Source organism: Anomaloglossus baeobatrachus, chromosome 1 (genome assembly GCF_048569485.1).
Source record: "Anomaloglossus baeobatrachus isolate aAnoBae1 chromosome 1, aAnoBae1.hap1, whole genome shotgun sequence".
Classification (NCBI taxonomy): domain Eukaryota; kingdom Metazoa; phylum Chordata; class Amphibia; order Anura; family Aromobatidae; genus Anomaloglossus; species Anomaloglossus baeobatrachus.
The window spans coordinates 967,712,312-967,732,689 of NC_134353.1; the positions used below are offsets into that span (position 1 = coordinate 967,712,312).

Genomic DNA, 20,378 nt, shown 5'->3' on the forward strand with positions numbered 1-20,378 from the left:
CAATAGTGGGTTGAAGAAAACTTGAATCAGAATAGAGGAAGGCAAGAAAGAAACTTTCACAGACAGGCAAAAGCAACCCCTTTCTCACCAGGTGAGGTACTACTGAAGAGGAAAAGAAAGTTGCACAAACTGGATGATCAATGGGAAAAGGAGTCTTATGTGGTACAACCATCCAATTTCGACAACCAAAAGACCTGCCTTATTAGCAAGGACCAGGAAAGAACCACGGCTACCGTCTCCCGAGACCACCTGAAGAAATGTCCAGAGCCCTTAAGAGTTACAGATGTACCCCAGCCCCAACCTCCAGTGGTAGAAAGAAAGAAGAGGATGATCCGTACCATTCTAGGTGACTTCCCAGAAGATTGGCCCATGCAAAATGGAGCAGTGCCTTTTTTGCCCAACTTGCTTCTTGCGACCCTGTTGGCTATTTGCCATGAAACGCTTGATTGTTCGGTGATCACGCTTCAAAAGTTTGGCAATTTCAAGACTGCTGCGTCCCTCTGCAAGACATCTCACAATTTTGTACTTTTCAGAGCCCGTCAAATTTCGCTTCTGACCCATTTTGCCAAAGGAAAGGAAGTTGCCTAATAATTATGCACCCCTTATATAGGGTGTTGTGTCATTACACCGCACCCCTCATCATTACAGAGATGCACATCACCGGATTTACTTCATTGGTAGTTGGCTCTCAGCCTATACAGCTTGGAGTAGGACGACATGTATAAAAAGTATCATGTGATCACAATACGCATTTGCCTAATAATAATTCTGCACACAGTGTAGGACAGATACTCTGAAAACCGGTTAGACATGAATTAGTAACATTCTTGAGTAGACGCTCGTCCACACCCAGACACACCTGAATGACTTACTAAAGGAATGTTGCTGTACAGGAAAGACTGTCCAAATAAGAGAACGAGCTCGAGCCAAGCTGGTTGGTTGCTTAAGAGATAATTTGGATGTACTGAGTAAGCTGTATAATATGCTATGCTTTGAATACAAGGGAAGAAGAACTCAACTGTGCTTCTTACAAGTAGAAATACCTCTCTGTGTGGTCATTTTCCTGATTCATATACATCTGCACAGTTCTGATCTGGAATCCTCCTCCTGAGAGACCCCCTGGAGGTCTCCCCCAAGAACAGCAGCGGCGGGGACCCGAACAGGAGAAGTAGAGGTGGGAACCCGAACAGGAGAAGTAGAGGTGGGGACCCCTACAAGAGCTGCAGTGGTGGGAGGGAGAGGTGAGTGATGATTAATGTTGATGTATATTGCAGATGTAGTATATTGGGGTGTTGTGATGTATATTGCAGATGTAGTATATATTGGGTGTAGTCATGTATATTGCATGTGTAGTATATAGGGGGTGTAGTGATGTATATTGCATGTGTAGTATATAGGGGTGTTGTGATGTATATTGCATGTGTAGTATATATTGGGTGTAGTCATGTATATTGCATGTGTAGTATATAGGGGTGTAGTCATGTATATTGCATGTGTAGTATATAGGGATGTAGTGATATATACTACATGTGTAGTATATAGGGGGTGTAGTGATGTATGTTGTAGATGTAGTATATAGGGGTGTAGTGATGTAGTATATTACAGGTGTAGTATATAGTGGTGTAGTATATGGGGGTGTAGTGATGTAATATATTACAGGTGTAATATATCGGGGTGTAGTGATGTAATATATTACAGGTGTAGTATATGGGGGTGTATTGATGTATATTGCAGGTGTATACAGCATGTATAATCGCATAAAATAAAAATAAATAATGAAAGAAAATTACTAAATCTGTGTTACGGCTATGGTATCAGAGCTTAGGGAAGGCAAGAACTTCCAGTGAAAGTTACGCCCATATACCTCCCTTTGATTACCTCAGATGGAGCTGGTCAATGGATGTGGCTATGACTTAGAATTTTTTTATACCCACAACTTTCATGATATTTTCACCCCGGAAGGATCCCGGCGGAAGATAGTTGATCATGTTTCCAATAACAATTTTACCTTTATAAAGATGGGAAATATGATATGTGAATTGTAATCCATCTGCCCGATATTAATTTGAAGCTCATAGGCAGGCCTCACGGTGATGTGAATGACTGGGTTATGTTCATTCCTTCCCTACAATGTCGAAAACATATCTCCCATAGATATCGGATCTATACTAACCTCAATATTCATATCTGGACACCAGAGACAAAGTGTCTACCAAAGATGCTTGGATGAGAGAAAGCGTATGCAGTTAAGGCCCCGTCACACTAAGCAACATCGCTAGCAACATCGCTGCTAACGAACAACTTTTGTGACGTTGCTAGCGATGTTGCTGTGTGTGACATCCAGCAACAACCTGGCCCCTGCTGTGAGGTCGTTGGTTGTTGCTGAATGTCATGGGCCATTTTTTAGTTGTTGCTGTCCCGCTGTGAAGCACAGATCGCTGTGTGTGACAGCGAGACAGCAACAACTAAATGTGCAGGCAGCAGGAGCCGGCTTCTGTGGAGGCTGGTAACCACAGTAAACATCGGGTAACCAAGAAGCCCTGTCCTTGGTTACCCGATATTTACCTTTGTTACCAGCCTCCTCCGCTCTCACTGTCAGTGCCGGCTCCTGCTCTGTGCACATGTAGCTGCAGGACACATCGGGTTAATTAACCCGATGTGTGCTGTAGCTAGGAGAGCAGGGAGCCAGCGCTAAGCGGTGTGCGCTGCTCCCTGCTCTGTGCACATTTAGCTGCAGCACACATCGGGTAATTAACCCCATGTGTGCTGTAGCTAGGAGAGCAAGGAGCCAGCGCTCAGTGTGCGCTGCTCCCTGCTCTCTGCACGTGTAGCTCCGTGCGGTGGTAACCAAGGTAAATATCGGGTTGGTTACCGATATTTACCTTAGTTACCAAGCGCAGCATCTTCCACGCAGCGCTGGGGGCTGGTCACTGGTTGCTGGTGAGCTCACCAGCAACTCGTGTAGCCACGCTCCAGCGATCCCTGCCAGGTCAGGTTGCTGGTGGGATCGCTGGAGCGTCGCAGTGGGACATCTCACCAGCAACCTCCTAGCAACTTACCAGCGATCCCTATCGTTGTTGGGATCGCTGGTAAGTTGCTTAGTGTGACGGTACCTTTAGGAAGGCAGTTATCCTCCTCTGCGTGAACAAATCTCAGACTTCCTGTCTTTTCCCAAGCATTCCTCTGCTGTAACTATCTGTGCTCACCCGCTGAACCAGCCAGCTGAACAGGGGGCCCAGATGTTAGATTGCAAGCTCTCTATCCTCAGTTATAATTAGTTTCTTTCTCCATACTGATATCTGTCATACAGCGTTCTGTGAATAGACCGATATTTGCCGTACAGTGCCTTGTGCATATGACTCGCCCACCCCAGGGCTATGGGACACCCGATGCCGGGCCGGACTAGTCCGGTGGTAGTCAGTGGTGGCTGGGCCCGGCTCCGTGGCCCTGGTGGGTGTCAGTAGAATATGTGGCTTGCTTGTTAATGGTTGTGTTCGTGACGCCACCTGTGGTATGCGGCTAATAAGCCGCCGCTGCTGTGTGAGGCCTCCGGGATGATGTTATGGCAGCAATGGTAGTACTGCTCCCCACAGGTGGAGCAATGCCCGGGGCACAGTTGGTGCTTGTGAATGTCTATGCAGATGAAATAACTGAGGCAACTTCAAGGGTGCAGTTCAAGTTCTTTACTCACAGTTCTTGTCAGGGCAGCAGGACCCTTGGACTGCTGGAACCTCTGTCAGGGACCTCCGCCTTCTGGGTGATTCAGAGTGTGAAAGCCGGTACCCTTCTCTTAGTGTCTCCTTCTCTGCTGTCTTCGCTAGCCTTGCCTTAGTTAGGATGGACCTGGCTTGGTCTCCACTACAGCCTCCAGGCTGGGGGGTCACCTGTCGGCTGATTACCCCTTTTCTGGACGTCTGCTATGGGTTCTGGCCCTGGGAGCTTACAACGTCCCTGGGCCTCGGTTTTTACTGTTTGGAGATTGTCTTTGCACTCCTCCAGTCTCTAGGGACCGTCCCCTGTCGCAGCTTAATCACTCCACCGATGTCAATGTGGAACAGGCCACCGCAGCCTGCAACTACCCGTGGCGCCTCTAGGCCCTCTCTTCGGTACCTAACAAGGACTGCTCATGGTACCTCCAGGACTACCCGCGGCCCTGCGACCCTTTCTTTCTTCCTTTTCTTTCTCCTCCTTGCCTGCCTCCAGCAGGCCTCCTCCTCCCTCCTTTCTCTCGTTCTTTTCCTCCGACTACATGCTGCTTCCCTTCACTCTCTCACTCCCCGAGGTAACTGACTAACCTTGACCTTCCTATCTCTGTCTGCTCTCAGATGGCTCCTCCCACCTCCCCAGTTGCTAAGCTGTAACCTATGGGAGCAGGGATGGGTCTTACGGCCCCTCCCAGCATGCAGCATGGGAGGGTTGCCTGCCACTTTCCCTGGTCCTGTGTGTCCCTAGCAATGGGTGTAGTGTGGATTTACCAGGGGACCGGAGTTCACCCTCTTCCTCTCCCAGAATGGGGCATCACACCGCTGGTGGGGTGCAATGACCTGTGGCGACGGAAGCCTCAGGGGCGCCACACTCCCCCACAGCAAATCCCAGCACGTCCTCGGGCTGAAAAACAACAAAAACAAGTGGGAGAACTGCAAAACATTTTTGGTATGCAATAACATAAAACAGTAAAACATTTCTTCCCTTTATGGGAGGCACATATCATAAACGTTGCGAACTTCTTATAAAGAAAACTCTAAGTGTGCACTTCCAGTCCATTGCACGGTTCGGGCAAATCCCCCATAATTCTGGTAGGGGGCACAACGGGTGCAACTAATTACATTTTTGGCTACTACAAGTCCAGTAGCCCGGCAGTTCGTTTCTTTCAATCAAACAAAATGACCTAATCAACCAGCCATTAAGTCCAATGGCCTGGTTACATAAGACATATAAACAACATACCAGCCACTAAGTCCAGTGGCCTGGTAGGACATAACACATACACTTCCACCGGGGCCCACATTCCAGTTCAGTGGCCCGGTAACACATAACATGGGGGGTGACGTCTTCACAAAGCATTAGGGGCAGAACAGTAGGAAAGGGTGTCATCTTCGAAAAGAATCAGGGGCAAAACACGAGGGACTTCTTCAAAAAGAACGAGGGGCTATGTACAGTTCGGCAGCTCTTCATCTTCCTTACTCTCGAGGATAGATCTCAGGGTCCCACTCCGGCATGGCTCCTGGCAGCAGGTACGCTGACGATATCATCGTCTGGGTCCCTTGAGCACTGGTCCCTGACCTTCTGCGCTGTCCTGCAGCCTGGATTGGAGTGGGGCTGCCTGTAGGCGTTGCACGGCGCTGCTGCAGAGGGCTGCTTGTCTGCAGGGGGCTGTTGCTGTGGTCTCTAGGGCCCTGCTTTGGCCGGGCACCCTGCATCACACACGCCATGGAGATCCTGGTCTGCGTCTCCTGGGTAACTGTTGTAGGCCCGCTGCAATGTTCTGCGGCCTGGGTCGGTCTGGAGGGAGGGCTGCGGCTGCTGCTGACAGGGGAATCGCTGTGAGATGGCATGGCGCGGCGCCACTCCGGTTCCTCCGGGGCCGCTTCTTCCTGCACAATGTGCACGTGCAGCGCATACCACCCGCGGTCCCCCATCAGCCGGGCATACTCAACCACATCACCCGGCTTGGCATCGCGCCCTGGGTGGCCTCTGGGCAGGTGCTCCTCAATGTCTCTCCGGGCCACAAACACATCCTTGCCCAGGCCGGGCTCCCGGATGAAGCCCCAGCCGCCTTCCTGCCGGAAATCAACTACGGTGCCCCGTCTTACTGGGCACTCGGTCCCCTTCAGGGCCTTCCTGACCTCTTCCTTGGAGGCCAGATTGGCGACTTCTCGGGCCCTTCTTTTCTCTTCCCGGAGTTCCCGCTCCCGCTGGTACTCGACCACCAGCCTCCGGCACGTCAGCTCGTTGGCCAGGGGAGTTTCCTTGGGGAGCAGCAGCCGCTGCAGTCCCCTGGTTTCTATGGGCGCTGCGTCCCAATTCACTCCCGGGGATGCCATTCCCAGGAGGCTCACAGGGGGACTCGGCAGGGGGCCCACTAGTTGCTCAGGGTTCACTCCACCCCAGGCTCCATCTGCGGGGGTCTCAGGCAGGCCTCCGGTGCCCCACCGAGCGTCCGCTGGGTAGGCCGGGAAGGCCAGGGGGTCAGTGAAGGGGCTAAGCGGGGGTTCATGGCGGGGCCCTGGGTCCGGACTGGACGGGGTTTCTGGTTGCTCACCCTGCGCTTGCTCCGCGGCATCCATCCACCGTTCCAGATCCTCCGGCACCCTCGGTGTCTCTCTCCGCCGGTCCGCCTCCACCTCCATGCTGCTCAGCCTCTGGGCCAGAACTCTCATTTCTTCCTGGAGCAGGTCCAGCTTGAGATCCTCTCTGCCGGTCCCTGGTGCACCTCTCTGCAGCTCCTCCGTCATGCTTCCGACCTGGGGAATGCTGCCTGGAACACTGCTCGAGTGCTCGACCACGCCACTCGGCTGCTCCCTTTCCCTTCTCGGAGGCGGGGCCGGGGGCTGCACTAGCATCTGGCGCCAGACTGGCGCCCAGCCCATCACGACCGGCATTACTCCGTTTGCGATCAGGTACATTGTCTTTATCTGCTGATCTGGCATTTAGACTCTCTCTGCCAGCCAGCTTATCTAGTCGCCACTTCTTCCGTTTTCTATGGCGGACACCGCTTCGCGCGCTTTTCTTGGACAAGGGGGCGGGGCTTCTCTTCGCACCCTTTCTTCTGACACGCCCCCCTTCTTCCAGCTCTCAGCAGCGCTAATGGCGGCGGTTTCTCAGTAAAGTACACAGTCTGTCACACGGTTCTCCAGGCGCACAGTACCCGGTTAGACCGGGCACGAAATCCTGTTCGTGATGCCAAAAGTTGACTCGCCCACCCCAGGGCTATGGGACACCCGGTGCCGGGCCGGACTAGTCCGGTGGTAGTCAGTGGTGGCTGGGCCCGGCTCCGTGGCCCTGGTGGGTGTCAGTAGAATATGTGGCTTGCTTGTTAATGGTTGTGTTCGTGACGCCACCTGTGGTATGCGGCTAATAAGCCGCCGCTGCTGTGTGAGGCCTCCGGGATGATGTTATGGCAGCAATGGTAGTACTGCTCCCCACAGGTGGAGCAATGCCCGGGGCACAGTTGGTGCTTGTGAATGTCTATGCAGATGAAATAACTGAGGCAACTTCAAGGGTGCAGTTCAAGTTCTTTACTCACAGTTCTTGTCAGGGCAGCAGGACCCTTGGACTGCTGGGACCGCTGTCAGGGACCTCCGCCTTCTGGGTGATTCAGAGTGTGAAAGCCGGTACCCTTCTCTTAGTGTCTCCTTCTCTGCTGTCTTCGCTAGCCTTGCCTTAGTTAGGATGGACCTGGCTTGGCCTCCACTACAGCCTCCAGGCTGGGGGGGTCACCTGTCGGCTGATTACCCCTTTTCTGGACGTCTGCTATGGGTTCTGGCCCTGGGAGCTTACAACGTCCCTGGGCCTCGGTTTTTACTGTTTGGAGATTGTCTTTGCACTCCTCCAGTCTCTAGGGACCGTCCCCTGTCGCAGCTTAATCACTCCACCGATGTCAATGTGGAACAGGCCACCGCAGCCTGCAACTACCCGTGGCGCCTCTAGGCCCTCTCTTCGGTACCTAACAAGGACTGCTCGTGGTACCTCCAGGACTACCCGCGGCCCTGCGACCCTTTCTTTCTTCCTTTCTTTCTCCTCCTTGCCTGCCTCCAGCAGGCCTCCTCCTCCCTCCTTTCTCTCGTTCTTTTCCTCCGACTACATGCTGCTTCCCTTCACTCTCTCACTCCCCGAGGTAACTGACTAACCTTGACCTTCCTATCTCTGTCTGCTCTCAGATGGCTCCTCCCACCTCCCCAGTTGCTAAGCTGTAACCTATGGGAGCAGGGATGGGTCTTACGGCCCCTCCCAGCATGCAGCATGGGAGGGTTGCCTGCCACTTTCCCTGGTCCTGTGTGTCCCTAGCAATGGGTGTAGTGTGGATTTACCAGGGGACCGGAGTTCACCCTCTTCCTCTCCCAGAATGGGGCATCACACCGCTGGTGGGGTGCAATGACCTGTGGCAACGGAAGCCTCAGGGGCGCCACACATAGACCGATATCTGCCATACAGGGCTGTGTATAGGCTGATATCAGCTGTACAGCGCTGTGTATAGACCGATATCTGCCGTACAGCGCAGTGTATACACCGATATCTGCCGTACATCGCCTCCTTTGTATAGACTGATATCTGCCATACAATAACCTGTGTATTGATAGATATCTGCCGTACAGCTCCCTGTGTATAGACCGATAGCTGCCATACAGTGCCTTGTGTATAGACTGATATCTGCAGTACAGTGCTCTGTGTATAGACTGATATCTGCCGTACAGCGCTCTGTGTATAGGCCGATATCTGCAGTAGAGCGCTCTGTGTATAGACTGATATCTGCAGTACAGCGCTCTGTGTATAGACTGATATCTGCAGTACAGAGCTCTGTTTATAGACTGATATCTGCTGTACAGCGCTCTGTGTATAGACCGATATCTGCAGTAGAGCGCTCTGTGTATAGACTGATATCTGCTGTACAGCGCTCTGTTTATAGACTGATATCTGCTGTACAGTGCTCTGTGTATAGACTGATATCTGCAGTACAGTGCTCTGTGTATAGACTGATATCTGCCGTACAGCGCTCTGTGTATAGACCGATATCTGCAGTAGAGCGCTCTGTGTATAGACTGATATCTGCTGTACAGCGCTCTGTGTATAGACTGATATCTGCAGTACAGCGCTCTGTGTATAGACTGATATCTGCTGTACAGCGCTCTGTGTATAGACCGATATCTGCCGTACAGCTCCTCCTGTGTATTGACCGATATCTGCCGTACAGCGCTCTGTGTATAGACCGATATTTGCCGTACAGTGCCTTGTGCATAGACCGATATCTGCCGTACAGTGCTCTGTGTATAGACTGATATCTGCCGTACAGTGCTCTTTGTATAGACTGATATCTGCCGTACAGCGCTCTGTGTATAGACTGATATCTGCCGTACAGTGCCCTGTGTATAGACTGATATCTGCCGTACAGTGCTCTGTGTATAGACTGATATCTGCAGTACAGTGCTCTGTGTATAGACTGATATCTGCCGTACAGTGCTCTGTGTATAGACTGATATCTGCTGTACAGTGCTCTGTGTATAGACTGATATCTGCTGTACAGTGCTCTGTGTATAGACTGATATCTGCCGTACAGTGCTCTGTGTATAGACTGATATCTGCAGTACAGCGCTCTGTGTATAGACTGATATCTGCCGTACAGTGCTCTGTGTATAGACTGATATCTGCTGTACAGTGCTCTGTGTATAGACTGATATCTGCCGTACAGTGCTCTGTGTATAGACTGATATCTGCCGTACAGCGCTCTGTTTATAGACTGATATCTGCTGTACAGCGCTCTGTGTATAGACTGATATCTGCCGTACAGCGCTCTGTGTATAGACTGATATCTGCCGTACAGCGCCCTTTGTATAGACTGATATCTGCTGTACAGTGCTCTGTGTATAGACTGATATCTGCCGTACAGTGCCCTGTGTATAGACTGATATCTGCAGTACAGCGCTCTGTGTATAGACTGATATCTGCCGTACAGTGCTCTGTGTATAGACTGATATCTGCAGTACAGTGCTCTGTGTATAGACTGATATCTGCCGTACAGTGCTCTGTGTATAGACTGATATCTGCCGTACAGCGCTCTGTTTATAGACTGATATCTGCTGTATAGCGCTCTGTGTATAGACTGATATCTGCCGTACAGCGCTCTGTGTATAGACTGATATCTGCCGTACAGCGCCCTTTGTATAGACTGATATCTGCCGTACAGTGCCCTGTGTATAGACTGATATCTGCCGTACAGTGCTCTGTGTATAGACTGATATCTGCAGTACAGTGCTCTGTGTATAGACTGATATCTGCCGTACAGTGCTCTGTGTATAGACTGATATCTGCAGTACAGAGCTCTGTGTATAGACTGATATCTGCTGTACAGTGCTCTGTGTATAGACCGATATCTGACGTACAGCGCTCTGTGTATAGACCGATATTTGCCGTACAGCGCTCTTTGTATAGACTGATATCTGCCGTACAGTGCCCTGTGTATAGACTGATATCTGCCGTACAGTGCTCTTTGTATAGACTGATATCTGCCGTACAGTGCCCTGTGTATAGACTGATATCTGACGTACAGCGCTCTGTGTATAGACCGATATTTGCCGTACAGCGCTCTTTGTATAGACTGATATCTGCCGTACAGTGCCCTGTGTATAGACTGATATCTGCCGTACAGTGCTCTTTGTATAGACTGATATCTGCCGTACAGTGCTCTGTGTATAGACTGATATCTGCCGTACAGTGCTCTGTGTATAGACTGATATCTGCCGTACAGTGCTCTGTGTATAGACTGATATCTGCCGTACAGCGCTCTGTGTATAGACTGATATCTGCAGTACAGTGCCCTGTGTATAGACTGATATCTGCCGTACAGCGCTCTGTGTATAGACCGATATCTGCCGTACAGTGCTCTGTGTATAGACTGATATCTGCCGTACAGTGCTCTGTGTATAGACTAATATCTGCAGTACAGTGCTCTGTGTATAGACTGATATCTGCCGTACAGTGCTCTGTGTATAGACTGATATCTGCCGTACAGTGCTCTGTGTATAGACTGATATCTGCCGTACAGTGCCCTGTGTATAGACTGATATCTGCCGTACAGTGCTCTGTGTATAGACTGATATCTGCAGTACAGTGCTCTGTGTATAGACTGATATCTGCCGTACAGTGCTCTGTGTATAGACTGATATCTGCCGTACAGTGCTCTGTGTATAGACTGATATCTGCCGTACAGTGCTCTGTGTATAGACTGATATCTGCCGTACAGTGCTCTGTGTATAGACTGATATCTGCCGTACAGTGCTCTGTGTATAGACTGATATCTGCCGTACAGTGCTCTGTGTATAGACTGATATCTGCCGTACAGTGCCCTGTGTATAGACTGATATCTGCTGTACAGTGCCCTGTGTATAGACTGATATCTGCCGTACAGTGCCCTGTGTATAGACTGATATCTGCCGTACAGTGCTCTGTGTATAGACTGATATCTGCAGTACAGCGCTCTGTGTATAGACTGATATCTGCAGTACAGTGCTCTGTGTATAGACTGATATCTGCTGTACAGTGCTCTATGTATAGACTGATATCTGCAGTACAGTGCTCTGTGTATAGACTGATATCTGCCGTACAGCGCTCTGTGTATAGACTGATATCTGCAGTACAGTGCTCTGTGCATAGACTGATATCTGCCGTACAGTGCTCTGTGTATAGACTGATATCTGCTGTACAGCGCTCTGTGTATAGACTGATATCTGCTGTACAGTGCTCTGTGTATAGACTGATATCTGCAGTACAGTGCTCTATGTATAGACTGATATCTGCAGTACAGTGCCCTGTGTATAGACCGATATCTGCTGTACAGTGCTCTGTGTATAGACTGATATCTGCAGTACAGTGCTCTGTGTATAGACCGATATCTACAGTACAGTGCTCTGTGTATAGACTGATATCTGCTGTACAGTGCTCTGTGTATAGACTGATATCTGCAGTACAGTGCTCTATGTATAGACTGATATCTGCAGTACAGTGCTCTGTGTATAGACTGTTATCTGCAGTACAGTGCTCTGTGTATAGACTGTTATCTGCAGTACAGTGCTCTGTGTATAGACTGATATCTGCCGTACAGTGCTCTATGTATAGACTGTTATCTGCAGTACAGTGCTCTGTGTATAGACTGATATCTGCCGTACAGTGCTCTGTGTATAGACTGATATCTGCAGTACAGTGCTCTGTGTATAGACTGATATCTGCAGTACAGTGCTCTGTGTATAGACTGATATCTGCAGTACAGTGCTCTGTGTATAGACTGTTATCTGCAGTACAGTGCTCTGTGTATAGACTGATATCTGCAGTACAGTGCTCTATGTATAGACTGTTATCTGCAGTACAGTGCTCTGTGTATAGACTGATATCTGCCGTACAGTGCTCTGTGTATAGACTGATATCTGCAGTACAGTGCTCTGTGTATAGACTGTTATCTGCAGTACAGTGCTCTGTGTATAGACTGATATCTGCAGTACAGTGCTCTATGTATAGACTGATATCTGCAGTACAGTGCTCTGTGTATAGACTGATATCTGCAGTACAGTGCTCTATGTATAGACTGATATCTGCTGTACAGCGCTCTGTGTATAGGCTGATATCTGCCGTACAGTGCTCTGTGTATAGACTGATATCTGCTGTACAGCGCTCTGTGTATAGACTGATATCTGCCGTACAGTGCTCTGTGTATAGACTAATATCTGCCGTACAGTGCTCTGTGTATAGACTGATATCTGCCGTACAGTGCTCTGTGTATAGACTGATATCTGCCGTACAGTGCCCTGTGTATAGACTGATATCTGCCGTACAGTGCTCTGTGTATAGACTGATATCTGCAGTACAGTGCTCTGTGTATAGACTGATATCTGCTGTACAGTGCTCTATGTATAGACTGATATCTGCAGTACAGTGCTCTGTGTATAGACTGATATCTGCCGTACAGCGCTCTGTGTATAGACTGATATCTGCAGTACAGTGCTCTGTGCATAGACTGATATCTGCCGTACAGTGCTCTGTGTATAGACTGATATCTGCAGTACAGTGCTCTGTGTATAGACTGATATCTGCAGTACAGCGCTCTGTGTATAGACTGATATCTGCTGTACAGTGCCCTGTGTATAGACTGATATCTGCAGTACAGTGCTCTGTGTATAGACTGTTATCTGCAGTACAGTGCTCTGTGTATAGACTGATATCTGCAGTACAGTGCCCTGTGTATAGACTGATATCTGCAGTACAGTGCTCTGTGTATAGACTGTTATCTGCAGTACAGTGCCCTGTGTATAGACTGATATCTGCCGTACAGTGCTCTGTGTATAGACTGATATCTGCCGTACAGTGCTCTGTGTATAGACTAATATCTGCAGTACAGTGCTCTGTGTATAGACTGATATCTGCCGTACAGTGCTCTGTGTATAGACTGATATCTGCCGTACAGTGCTCTGTGTATAGACTGATATCTGCCGTACAGTGCCCTGTGTATAGACTGATATCTGCCGTACAGTGCCCTGTGTATAGACTGATATCTGCCGTACAGTGCTCTGTGTATAGACTGATATCTGCAGTACAGTGCTCTGTGTATAGACTGATATCTGCCGTACAGTGCTCTGTGTATAGACTGATATCTGCCGTACAGTGCTCTGTGTATAGACTGATATCTGCCGTACAGTGCTCTGTGTATAGACTGATATCTGCCGTACAGTGCTCTGTGTATAGACTGATATCTGCCGTACAGTGCTCTGTGTATAGACTGATATCTGCCGTACAGTGCTCTGTGTATAGACTGATATCTGCCGTACAGTGCCCTGTGTATAGACTGATATCTGCCGTACAGTGCCCTGTGTATAGACTGATATCTGCCGTACAGTGCCCTGTGTATAGACTGATATCTGCCGTACAGTGCTCTGTGTATAGACTGATATCTGCAGTACAGCGCTCTGTGTATAGACTGATATCTGCAGTACAGTGCTCTGTGTATAGACTGATATCTGCTGTACAGTGCTCTATGTATAGACTGATATCTGCAGTACAGTGCTCTGTGTATAGACTGATATCTGCCGTACAGCGCTCTGTGTATAGACTGATATCTGCAGTACAGTGCTCTGTGCATAGACTGATATCTGCCGTACAGTGCTCTGTGTATAGACTGATATCTGCTGTACAGCGCTCTGTGTATAGACTGATATCTGCTGTACAGTGCTCTGTGTATAGACTGATATCTGCAGTACAGTGCTCTATGTATAGACTGATATCTGCAGTACAGTGCCCTGTGTATAGACCGATATCTGCTGTACAGTGCTCTGTGTATAGACTGATATCTGCAGTACAGTGCTCTGTGTATAGACCGATATCTACAGTACAGTGCTCTGTGTATAGACTGATATCTGCTGTACAGTGCTCTGTGTATAGACTGATATCTGCAGTACAGTGCTCTATGTATAGACTGATATCTGCAGTACAGTGCTCTGTGTATAGACTGTTATCTGCAGTACAGCGCTCTGTGTATAGACTGATATCTGCAGTACAGCGCTCTGTGTATAGACTGATATCTGCCGTACAGTGCTCTATGTATAGACTGTTATCTGCAGTACAGTGCTCTGTGTATAGACTGATATCTGCAGTACAGTGCTCTGTGTATAGACTGTTATCTGCAGTACAGCGCTCTGTGTATAGACTGATATCTGCAGTACAGTGCTCTGTGTATAGACTGATATCTGCAGTACAGTGCTCTGTGTATAGACTGTTATCTGCAGTACAGTGCTCTGTGTATAGACTGATATCTGCTGTACAGCGCTCTGTGTATAGACTGATATCTGCCGTACAGTGCTCTATGTATAGACTGTTATCTGCAGTACAGTGCTCTGTGTATAGACTGATATCTGCCGTACAGTGCTCTGTGTATAGACTGATATCTGCCGTACAGTGCTCTATGTATAGACTGTTATCTGCAGTACACTGCTCTGTGTATAGACTGATATCTGCCGTACAGTGCTCTGTGTATAGACTGATATCTGCAGTACAGTGCTCTGTGTATAGACTGATATCTGCAGTACAGTGCTCTGTGTATAGACTGATATCTGCAGTACAGTGCTCTGTGTATAGACTGTTATCTGCAGTACAGTGCTCTGTGTATAGACTGATATCTGCAGTACAGTGCTCTATGTATAGACTGTTATCTGCAGTACAGTGCTCTGTGTATAGACTGATATCTGCCGTACAGTGCTCTGTGTATAGACTGATATCTGCAGTACAGTGCTCTGTGTATAGACTGATATCTGCAGTACAGTGCTCTATGTATAGACTGATATCTGCTGTACAGCGCTCTGTGTATAGGCTGATATCTGCCGTACAGTGCTCTGTGTATAGACTGATATCTGCTGTACAGCGCTCTGTGTATAGACTGATATCTGCCGTACAGTGCTCTGTGTATAGACTAATATCTGCCGTACAGTGCTCTGTGTATAGACTGATATCTGCCGTACAGTGCTCTGTGTATAGACTGATATCTGCCGTACAGTGCCCTGTGTATAGACTGATATCTGCCGTACAGTGCTCTGTGTATAGACTGATATCTGCAGTACAGTGCTCTGTGTATAGACTGATATCTGCTGTACAGTGCTCTATGTATAGACTGATATCTGCAGTACAGTGCTCTGTGTATAGACTGATATCTGCCGTACAGCGCTCTGTGTATAGACTGATATCTGCAGTACAGTGCTCTGTGCATAGACTGATATCTGCCGTACAGTGCTCTGTGTATAGACTGATATCTGCAGTACAGTGCTCTGTGTATAGACTGATATCTGCAGTACAGCGCTCTGTGTATAGACTGATATCTGCTGTACAGTGCCCTGTGTATAGACTGATATCTGCAGTACAGTGCTCTGTGTATAGACTGTTATCTGCAGTACAGTGCTCTGTGTATAGACTGATATCTGCAGTACAGTGCCCTGTGTATAGACTGATATCTGCAGTACAGTGCTCTGTGTATAGACTGTTATCTGCAGTACAGTGCCCTGTGTATAGACTGATATCTGCTGTACAGCGCTCTGTGTATAGACTGATATCTGCCGTACAGCGCTCTGTGTATAGACTGATATCTGCAGTACAATGCTCTGTGTATAGACTGATATCTGCTGTACAGCGCTCTGTGTATAGACTGATATCTGCCGTACAGCGCTCTGTGTATAGACTGATATCTGCCGTACAGTGCCCTGTGTATAGACTGATATCTGCAGTACAGTGCTCTGTGTATAGACTGATATCTGCAGTACAGCGCTCTGTGTATAGACTGATATCTGCAGTACAGTGCTCTATGTATAGACTGATATCTGCAGTACAGTGCTCTATGTATAGACTGATATCTGCTGTACAGTGCCCTGTGTATAGACTGATATCTGCAGTACAGTGCTCTGTGTATAGACTGTTATCTGTAGTACAGTGCTCTGTGTATAGACTGATATCTGCAGTACAGTGCCCTGTGTATAGACTGATATCTGCAGTACAGTGCTCTGTGTATAGACTGTTATCTGCAGTACAGTGCTCTGTGTATAGACTGATATCTGCAGTACAGTGCCCTGTGTATAGACTGATATCTGCTGTACAGTGCCCTGTGTATAGACTGATATCTGCAGTACAGTGCTCTGTGTATAGACTGTTATCTGCAGTACAGTGCTCTATGTATAGACTGATATCTGCAGTACAGTGCTCTGTGTATAGACCGATATCTGCTGTACAGCGCTCTGTGTATAGACTGATATCTGCAGTACAGTGCTCTGTGTATAGACTGATATCTGCTGTACAGCGCTCTGTGTATAGACTGATATCTGCCGTACAGCGCTCTGTGTATAGACTGATATCTGCAGTACAGTGCCCTGTGTATAGACTGATATCTGCTGTACAGCGCTCTGTGTATAGACTGATATCTGCTGTACAGTGCTCTGTGTATAGACTGATATCTGTCGTACAGTGCTCTGTGTATAGACTGATATCTGCTGTACAGCGCTCTGTGTATAGACTGATATCTGCTGTACAGTGCTCTGTGTATAGACTGTTATCTGCAGTACAGTGCTCTGTGTATAGACTGATATCTGCTGTACAGCGCTCTGTGTATAGACTGATATCTGCTGTACAGCGCTCTGTGTATAGACTGATATCTGCTGTACAGTGCCCTGTGTATAGACTGATATCTGCAGTACAGTGCTCTGTGTATAGACTGATATCTGCTGTACAGCGCTCTGTGTATAGACTGATATCTGCTGTACAGCGCCCTGTGTATAGACTGATATCTGCAGTACAGCGCTCTGTGTATAGACTGATATCTGCAGTACAGTGCTCTGTGTATAGACTGATATTTGCCGTACAGCGCTCTGTGTATAGGCTGATATCTGCCGTACAGTGCTCTGTGTATAGACTGATATCTGCTGTACAGCGCTCTGTGTATAGGCTGATATCTGCCGTACAGTGCTCTGTGTATAGGCTGATATCTGCAGTACAGTGCTCTATGTATAGACTGATATCTGCTGTACAGCGCTCTGTGTATAGACTGATATCTGCCGTACAGTGCTCTGTGTATAGGCTGATATCTGCAGTACAGTGCTCTATGTATAGACTGATATCTGCCGTACAGTGCTCTGTGTATAGACTGATATCTGCTGTACGGCGCTCTGTGTATAGACTGATATCTGCTGTACAGTGCTCTGTGTATAGACTGATATCTGCTGTACAGCGCTCTGTGTATAGACTGATATCTGCTGTACGGCGCTCTGTGTATAGACCGATATCTGCCGTACAGTGCTCTGTGTATAGACTGATATCTGCTGTACAGTGCTCTGTGTATATACTGATATCTGCTGTACAGCGCTCTGTGTATAGACTGATATCTGCCGTACAGTGCTCTATGTATAGACTGATATCTGCTGTACAGTGCCCTGTGTATAGACTGATATCTGCCGTACAGTGCTGTGTATAGACTGATATCTGCCGTACAGTGCCCTGTGTATAGACTGATATCTGCAGTACAGTGCCCTGTGTATAGACTGATATCTGCAGTACAGCGCTCTGTGTATAGACTGATATCTGCAGTACAGTGCTCTGTGTATAGACCGATATCTGCCGTACAGCGCTCTGTGTATAGACTGATATCTGCCGTACAGTGCTCTGTGTATAGACTGATATCTGCAGTACAGCGCTCTGTGTATAGAGTGATATCTGCCGTACAGTGCTCTGTGTATAGACTGATATCTGCAGTACAGTGCTCTGTGTATAGACTGATATCTGCCGTACAGTGCTCTGTGTATAGACTGATATCTGCAGTACAGTGCTCTGTGTATAGACTGATATCTGCCATACAGTGCTCTGTGTATAGACTGATATCTGCAGTACAGCGCTCTGTGTATAGACTGATATCTGCCGTACAGTGCTCTGTGTATAGACTGATATCTGCAGTACAGTGCTCTGTGTATAGACTGATATCTGCCGTACAGTGCTCTGTGTATAGACTGATATCTGCAGTACAGTGCTCTGTGTATAGACTGATATCTGCCGTACAGTGCTCTGTGTATAGACTGATATCTGCTGTACAGTGCCCTGTGTATAGACTGATATCTGCAGTACAGCGCTCTGTGTATAGACGGATATCTGCCGTACAGTGCCCTGTGTATAGACTGATATCTGCTGTACAGTGCTGTGTATAGACTGATATCTGCCGTACAGTGCCCTGTGTATAGACTGATATCTGCAGTACAGTGCCCTGTGTATAGACTGATATCTGCAGTACAGTGCTCTGTGTATAGACCGATATCTGCCGTACAGCGCTCTGTGTATAGACTGATATCTGCCGTACAGCGCTCTGTGTATAGACTGATATCTGCCGTACAGCGCTCTGTGTATAGACTGATATCTGCTGTACAGCGCTCTGTGTATAGACTGATATCTGCCGTACAGCGCTCTGTGTATAGACTGATATCTGCCGTACAGTGCCCTGTGTATAGACTGATATCTGCAATACAGTGCTCTGTGTATAGACTGATATCTGCAGTACAGTGCTCTGTGTATAGACCGATATCTGCCGTACAGTGCTCTGTGTATAGACTGATATCTGCAGTACAGCGCTCTGTGTATAGACTGATATCTGCCGTACAGTGCTCTGTGTATAGACTGATATCTGCAGTACAGCGCTCTGTGTATAGACCGATATCTGCTGTACAGCGCTCTGTGTATAGACTGATATCTGCAGTACAGCGCTCTGTGTATAGACTGATATCTGCCGTACAGTGCCCTGTGTATAGACCGATATCTGCTGTACAGTGCTCTGTGTATAGACTGATATCTGCCGTACAGTGCCCTGTGTATAGACTGATATCTGCAGTACAGTGCTCTGTGTATAGACTGATATCTGCTGTACAGAGCTCTGTGTATAGACTGATATCTGCTGTACAGCGCTCTGTGTATAGACTGATATCTGCTGTACAGCGCTCTGTGTATAGACTGATATCTGCCGTACAGTGCTCTGTGTATAGACTGATATCTGCCGTACAGTGCTCTGTGTATAGACTGATATCTGCCGTACAGTGCTCTGTGTATAGACTGATATCTGCAGTACAGTGCTCTGTGTATAGACTGATATCTGCCGTACAGTGCCCTGTGTATAGACTGATATCTGCCGTACAGTGCTCTGTGTATAGACTGATATCTGCCGTACAGTGCTCTGTGTATAGACTGATATCTGCTGTACAGCGCTCTGTGTATAGACTGATATCTGCTGTACAGTGCCCTGTGTATAGACTGATATCTGCCGTACAGTGCTCTGTGTATAGACTGATATCTGCCGTACAGTGCTGTGTATAGACTGATATCTGCCGTACAGTGCTCTGTGTATAGACTGATATCTGCTGTACAGCGCTCTGTGTATAGACTGATATCTGCCATACAGTGCTCTGTGTATAGACCGATATCTGCCGTACAGCGCTCTGTGTATAGACCGATATCTGCTGTACAGTGCTCTGTGTATAGACCGATATCTGCCGTACAGTGCTCTGTGTATAGACTGATATCTGCTGTACAGCGCTCTGTGTATAGACTGATATCTGCTGTACAGCGCTCTGTGTATAGACTGATATCTGCCGTACAGTGCTCTGTGTATAGACTGATATCTGCTGTACAGTGCCCTGTGTATAGACTGATATCTGCCGTACAGCGCTCTGTGTATAGACTGATATCTGCTGTACAGCGCTCTGTGTATAGACTGATATCTGCCGTACAGTGCCCTGTGTATAGACTGATATCTGCTGTACAGCGCTCTGTGTATAGACTGATATCTGCTGTACAGCGCTCTGTGTATAGACTGATATCTGCCATACAGTGCTCTGTGTATAGACCGATATCTGCCGTACAGCGCTCTGTGTATAGACCGATATCTGCTGTACAGTGCTCTGTGTATAGACCGATATCTGCCGTACAGTGCTCTGTGTATAGACTGATATCTGCTGTACAGCGCTCTGTGTATAGACTGATATCTGCTGTACAGCGCTCTGTGTATAGACTGATATCTGCCGTACAGTGCTCTGTGTATAGACTGATATCTGCTGTACAGTGCCCTGTGTATAGACTGATATCTGCCGTACAGCGCTCTGTGTATAGACTGATAT

The 20,378-nt window shown here is 48.0% G+C and overlaps 1 protein-coding gene across 1 annotated transcript in view; it reads left to right on the forward strand.

Moving 5' to 3' along the window:
- Nucleotides 1–959: 959 nt before the first annotated feature.
- LOC142257980 (uncharacterized) overlaps nt 960–20,378 on the forward strand; it is a 347,977-nt gene continuing 328,558 nt past the window's right edge. Inside the window, exon 1 of the mRNA XM_075330327.1 lies at nt 960–1,241. The gene's annotated coding sequence lies outside the window, so the exon portion shown is untranslated. The remainder of the gene's footprint in view (nt 1,242–20,378) is intronic.